Source organism: Hibiscus syriacus, unplaced genomic scaffold (assembly GCF_006381635.1).
Source record: "Hibiscus syriacus cultivar Baekdansim isolate YM2019G1 unplaced genomic scaffold, ASM638163v2 tig00110213_pilon, whole genome shotgun sequence".
Lineage (NCBI taxonomy): Eukaryota > Viridiplantae > Streptophyta > Magnoliopsida > Malvales > Malvaceae > Hibiscus > Hibiscus syriacus.
Window position 1 is genome coordinate 1,988,389 of NW_024062630.1, and position 6,539 is coordinate 1,994,927.

Here is a 6,539-nt window from a genome sequence, read left to right on the forward strand (position 1 = left end):
TTAAAAATGAACTAATCAAGTGACCTTAATGCTTAAAGAAAATATCAATCACTAGAGAAGTTTTGAATTTAAACAATTATATTGATAGAATGTGTGTTATTAATGATTAAAAATTTTAAACACGTTAAAGCAACGCTTAGCCAAAGCAAACCCCAACAGTTAACTAACAATTAAAGCTTCCCACAACAGCAAAAACTAAAGACTAGGCAGAAGAAACAATTAGTTTTCCAAAACTATCATCAAGCACAGAGGGAAAAACACGAAACTAAGACCCTCTGGGAAGGATCAATGGGCCACCCCCAAGGAGACTATCCCGAGCTTTGATCTTGCACCGGAGCTAGTTGACATAAAAACATTAAAGAGAATCAGTACCGAAAGCTAATGAAGATATGAGGCTTATACGCGATTCTAGTCGATACTAAGCGCTTAATATCGTTCGAACATAAGCCAAATAAAGTCACGGGCTGGCAACACAGCTTCAACCCTCAACAATGTTCAGCTATAACGCCTAATGATATTTCCAGGCTTATAACATGAACACCAGAGAGTTATCCATCCAAAAGCCATACGTCTACAAACACTAAATGGCATTTCCAGACTTATCCTTCGTCCATTTTTCTATATCACATCTTTATTTTTGTTTTGACTTTAATTTCTAATAATTATATCTTCATTGCACGATTTTCATTTCTTTTATGGTATACTTTTCTATGCTTTTATGACATGATTTCTATGTGATTTGTGTTAGGGAAAGTTTACTCACAACGCTTGACTATGATTCACGATTGCTGGTGATCTTTCGATAGTTCGATCATCTGTTGTGGTTCGTTTGCATATGCAACAAAATCTATTCGAATCTTTATTTTATTCAAATTTTTTTGAATGTGTTTTTAACATTTTCCTTATATGGTCCTTATATGATTTTAAGAGTTAAATTGTTAGTTTTGTGTCAATGATTATAAGAAATGACCAAATTATACGTTTAATTTACACTTATAATTATAAACTTTCATTGTAATTTTATAATTTTTAATAAAATTAAATATTTTTATTTGCATAAAAACTGAATAAAGATATTATGCCTCATATATAAAATTTAAGTCGTATTTAATTTTCTTATTCATTAATTATGATACAGCTTATACACAGGCAAAACGCCAAAATCTACTGACTTGTTTAAATCAATTTGCCCATTCGAAACTTCCTTCATTATATAACAGAATATTTTGGGATTCTATTTGTTTTTCTTTTACATCATTAGCCCAAATAATATAATAACATTGTTTATATATATAATATATATATATATTATATATTATATATTATATATAACGCCAAAAGGAATCGGAATTATTGATTTAAGTAAAATATTCAAAATAAAAATAATATATCTTCATATTGAGTTTATATTGTCTTAATTTATTTTATATTATATATGTATCATTACTTAAATTTTAATATAGTTTCATAATCAATATATTTTTTATTTCAATCATTGTATTTATATTACAAAATATAAATATTATATTTAAATTCAATATTTAAATCGTGACGAGAACATATTCTAATATAATATAAATAATTATTAGAGAGCTTAGAAATTAGAATTGACTATGAGAACCTTCCTTCTTTTTTCTATTCGTTGGCAATATCATATACAAATACAAAATCATAATGCGAACAAAATAAATAATGTGCAATATAAATACGTTTGGACATGTTACATGTAATGAATAACGGATGTTTCAAAATTATTTTAATAAAACTATTAATATCTCAAGATTTTAAAAATATAAAATAAGATCATTGTTTTATCACAAAATCATAATACAAACAAAATAAAAATGTAAAATATAAATATGATAGGACATTGTATGTATGAACCCAACCCCAATAATAGTCTAGTGGTTAAGGTTTGTCTTATCTCTTCATGTTATAGATTTAATATCTAATATAATAAAAAATAATTTAACGAAAAATATTGATATACCAAAATTTTGAAAATATAGAACATTTTAAATATAAGTTGTTTAATCAATGATAACAGTAATTTTAATTAAATAAATAAATAATATAATAAAATCATAATATCTAAAGATAAGAGTTTAAAAAATTAGAGGAGAGTAATCATATTTATTGATTGTTTTCCTTAAAATCATAAAAGAATACAAATTAATTATTAAACAATGAAAATACAAAGAAAATAAAAGAATAGTTAAATAACTTTAAAAATAATAAATAAAAATAAAAATAAATATATAACTTCAATTTATATTTTTTTAAAAACTCTTCTTTATGTAATTTAGACTCTCAATTTTGAGTCTTATTCATTTTAGTCTTCTGACTACAACTCTTTACAAATTTTATATTTTTCATCAATTTCTTAATTCTTTTATATTATCATCAATATTTTATCCTTAAAATTTATTTTTTAAAAATAATGTAAATATATCATATAATTTTAGATGATATTTAATTTATTGAATAATATTATACATCTTACTTACCCATGTGATTAAGAATATATATTTGTACGTGGTTAAAAAGAGTTGTTTTTTTTCGTACAACGCAATAAAAAAAATGAGTATCATCCGCATCCGATACAATCTCATGGGGTCACAAGCCCCTATGCATGGATACCATCACCGGAAGCGTGGTTCAAAGTAAACGCGGATGGAGACCGTGAGGAGTTTGATGACAAGGCGACATGTGGAGGAGTAGTAAGAGACCCGACTGGTCAATGGAAGCTTGGATTTTAAAAATTTATTGGAATCTGCTCAGTATTGAAAGCAGAATTATGAGGGGTGTATGTTAGTCTTCCCTGCGCCTGGGATGTAGGGTTTCGACAATTGATGGTCGAAGAGGACAACATGGATGCTTTGCGATTGTTAAAGAATTGTACTAATAATCGAGGATCGCTTACCATACTATTGCACATATACGGACTGCTTAGCAGACGATGGGAGGTACGATTCCAACACGTGCATCGATCGGGTTGCTGATATATTGGCAAAAAGTGCAGGGTTTATTGAAGCTGAAAATCGTTTCTATCAGCTACCTCCAGCGGAGACTCTTCCACTCTTGCACGAGGATGCTAACCTCGTTTAGGTAGTATAGTTGGTTCCTAATCGTTGTTCACCCAAAAAGAATCATTTTTTTTTCTGAATGAGATTAGAAAGAGTCATTTAAATTAGAATCAATTAATATTATAAATGACAATAATCAATTAAATATATTAGATTTGACTTGTCTCAATTAAAAAAACAAAATTTGATGATAAAATAGAACTAGTAAATTTGACTAATTTTTTTCACTCGACTCAGTTGAATTCTCACAGCTACTATAAACACTAACTTAAAAATAAGTATAACAACGACAATATATTGACAAACTGTTTTTAGTACAACTCAAATGTTATATATCTTGGATGATTTCAAGCACATATCAATATGAGAGAATTAACACGAGGATCTAATATAGAGTTAGATTAGAAAGATAATCAAATAAACGTTAATTAAATAGACGACATCAATCTAATCCTGAAAAAAATAATAAACGTATTACAAGAGCGGACAAAGAATATGATATAAAAGGGAGACAATATCACATCTTGAAATAGTAGAAGACATTAATCCCACATTAGAAAAAAAAAGGAAATATCCTAGAGTTTATAAATAATGTCGTTGTACATCCTATTGTTTACTTGTAAATATTTAATCTTTGAAATCTTGAATATTGAGATATTGACGTTAAAAAAACTTGTTTTAAAATTTACCCCAAAATGTGGTTGGAGATTTGCCAATTGCCATTAAAACACAGCAGAAAAGTGCCATCCCTCAGTTTACACGACAAATCACTTTTCATTTCCTTACAAAAAAACACACACTCTAAATATATAATATAACGAAAGAGCCAAGTTGCCAACTCAAATCCAGTGCTGCTACTTTTTTTTTTACCCGTCAGCAGGATTTTGATTATCAATGTTCTCAACAATTGTAAGATTCTCTCACTTTTCCCCCTTAATTTTCCCTGAAAACCAAGCCAAACTCCTTAAATTCATCAATTTCCATAACTTTCCACTACCAGCCTAAAAAAAAGAAGAGAAAAAAGAAATCAAGTTTCCCATGAAATCCATCTTCCAATTTTGAAGCTGCTGAAGACCAACTTTCCAGTACTGGAAACCAACGCAAAACCATTGTTTCGAGAGCAAGCAATACATGAAACTGATTTCCAGCACAATGTGTTTCTCCCTGTTGTTGTTATGGACAACAACATTGTTGGTCGGTGTGAACTCAGATCTAGATTCGGACAGGGAAGCCTTAGTGGCTCTTCGAGCAGCTGTCGGTGGACGCTCGCGTCTATGGAATCTGTCAAGCAGCCCGTGTACTTGGACCGGCGTAAACTGTAGCGGAAACAGAGTTGTCGAGTTAAGAATGCCTGGAATGGGACTGTCCGGCAAGCTTCCCATCGCCATTGGCTACTTAACTCAGCTCCAAACACTTTCTCTTCGTTTCAATGCTCTTTCTGGGCCAATCCCATCTGATTTTCCAAAACTGACCTCTCTTCGAAACCTCTATTTGCAAGGAATGGATTTTCGGGTGAGATTCCTGTGTTTTGTGCACTTTGCCGAACCTGATTAGCTTAATCTTGCAGACAATAATTTCACCGGATCTATCCCAGAGAGTGTTAACAATTTGACTAGGCTGGGTACTTTGTATTTGGAGAACAATCATTTATCTGGGTCAATACCAGATATTCGTTTGCCTACACTTGTGCAACTCAATGTTTCTTTTAATCAGTTGAATGGGTCAATCCCAAAAGGATTGTCAAAGCAACCAAAGACTGCTTTTCAAGGGAATGCTTTATGTGGGAAGCCATTGGTTTCTTGTGATGGAACTCAAAGTAGTGGGAGCAAATTGTCCGGTGGAGCCATTGCTGGCATTGTTATTGGCTCAGTGATTGTTTTTCTGTTGATTATGATTCTATTGATATGTTTATGTAGAAGGAAGGGCGGTAAGAAAATGGAGTCAAGGACATTGCCCCTGCAAAACAGGCTGAGGTTGAAATTCCTAGAGAAATGCAATAGAGGAAGGTAATAATAGAAGTACTAATGGGTTGCCTGGGGTTGTCGGTACTAATAATAGAAGTAATGGGTTATCCGGGGTAGCCAAAAAGGGTGCTAAGAGTAATGGGAGTAAGAGTTTGTTGTTTTTCGGGAAGGCGGCGAAGGTGTTCGATCTGGATGATTTGTTGAGAGCTTCTGCAGAGGTGTTGGGGAAAGGAACATTTGGGACGACTTATAAGGCCACATTGGAGACGGGGATTTGTTGCAGTAAAGAGGCTTAAGGACGTGACGGTGCCAGAGAAGGAAATCGAGGAGAAGATGGTGTAGTCGGAGACATGGATCACAACAACTTGGTCCCGTTAAAGGCCTGCTACTTTAGTGGGATGAGAACTCCTTGTTTATGATTACATGCCCATGGGAAGCTTGTCTGCACTTTTGCATGGTCAATATTTCTTTTTCTTTGTTGATTTTGTGTTTCCTTTGTTTTGAAATTTTTCTTTTTTGTTATTTGTTTCCTTTTGTTGTTGATGTTGTTGTTATGTATTGAAAATCAGGTAACGGAGGAGCTGGTAGGACTCCATTGAATTGGGACACACGGTGGCATTGCCCTTGGAGCTGCTAAAGGCATTGCATACCTCCATTCGAAGGGTCCCATAACCTCCCATGGGAACATCAAATCCTCAAACATCCTACTCACTACATCCTATGAAGCTCGTGTATCCGATTTCGGTCTTGCTCAGCTCGCTAGTCCCTCATCAGCCCCCATCCGTGTCGATGGCTACCGTGCCCCAGAGGTAACAGATGTTCGTAAAGTATCCCAAAAGGCAGATATTTATAGTTTTGGTATATTGCTTTTAGAACTACTTACTGGTAAGGCACCAACATATGCCTTACTGAACGTGGAAGGAGTAGATCTCCCAAGATGGGTCCAATCTGTTGTCCGAGAAGAGTGGACAGCCGAAGTGTTCGACCTCGAGCTTCTGAGAGACCCCAATGTCGAGGAAGATATAGTCCAACTCTTGCAGCTTGCCATCGATTGTACCGCTCAATATCCCGACAAGCGTCCTTCAATGGCCGATGTGAGGAGCCGAATTGAACAACTTGGTCGATCGAGCTCCGGGGAAGAGACTCATCAAATTCATGGCGTGGCGGATGATTGAAGCTCCACCTTCTTCAGTAAAGGACTAAAGCTATCAGCCATCTTTCCATTTTCATTATGCTTTGAATTTTTATTCTTTAAGAAACAGTGGAAGTTATCCTTTTTCTTTGAATATTTCTTCCTACCTTCTCAACATTCATCGTGACGTTTTTCTTATTTTTCTTGTAATTTTGCAGTTTTATTATTTTATTATAGTAATTTCACGTGGATGAAATAATTTTTTAAACAAAAAGTAAATTGATGTAATATTGTTTTTTTCTTAAGGCGTATAATGTTAAAATCCATCTTTAATATTTGTTTAAATAATCATTTTTG

General features: G+C 33.1%; 1 pseudogene; it reads left to right on the top strand.

The window, feature by feature from the left end:
* The first annotated feature begins 4,031 nt into the window (after nt 1–4,031).
* Nucleotides 4,032–6,328, top strand: LOC120113922 (annotated as a pseudogene).
* Nucleotides 6,329–6,539: the final 211 nt, after the last annotated feature.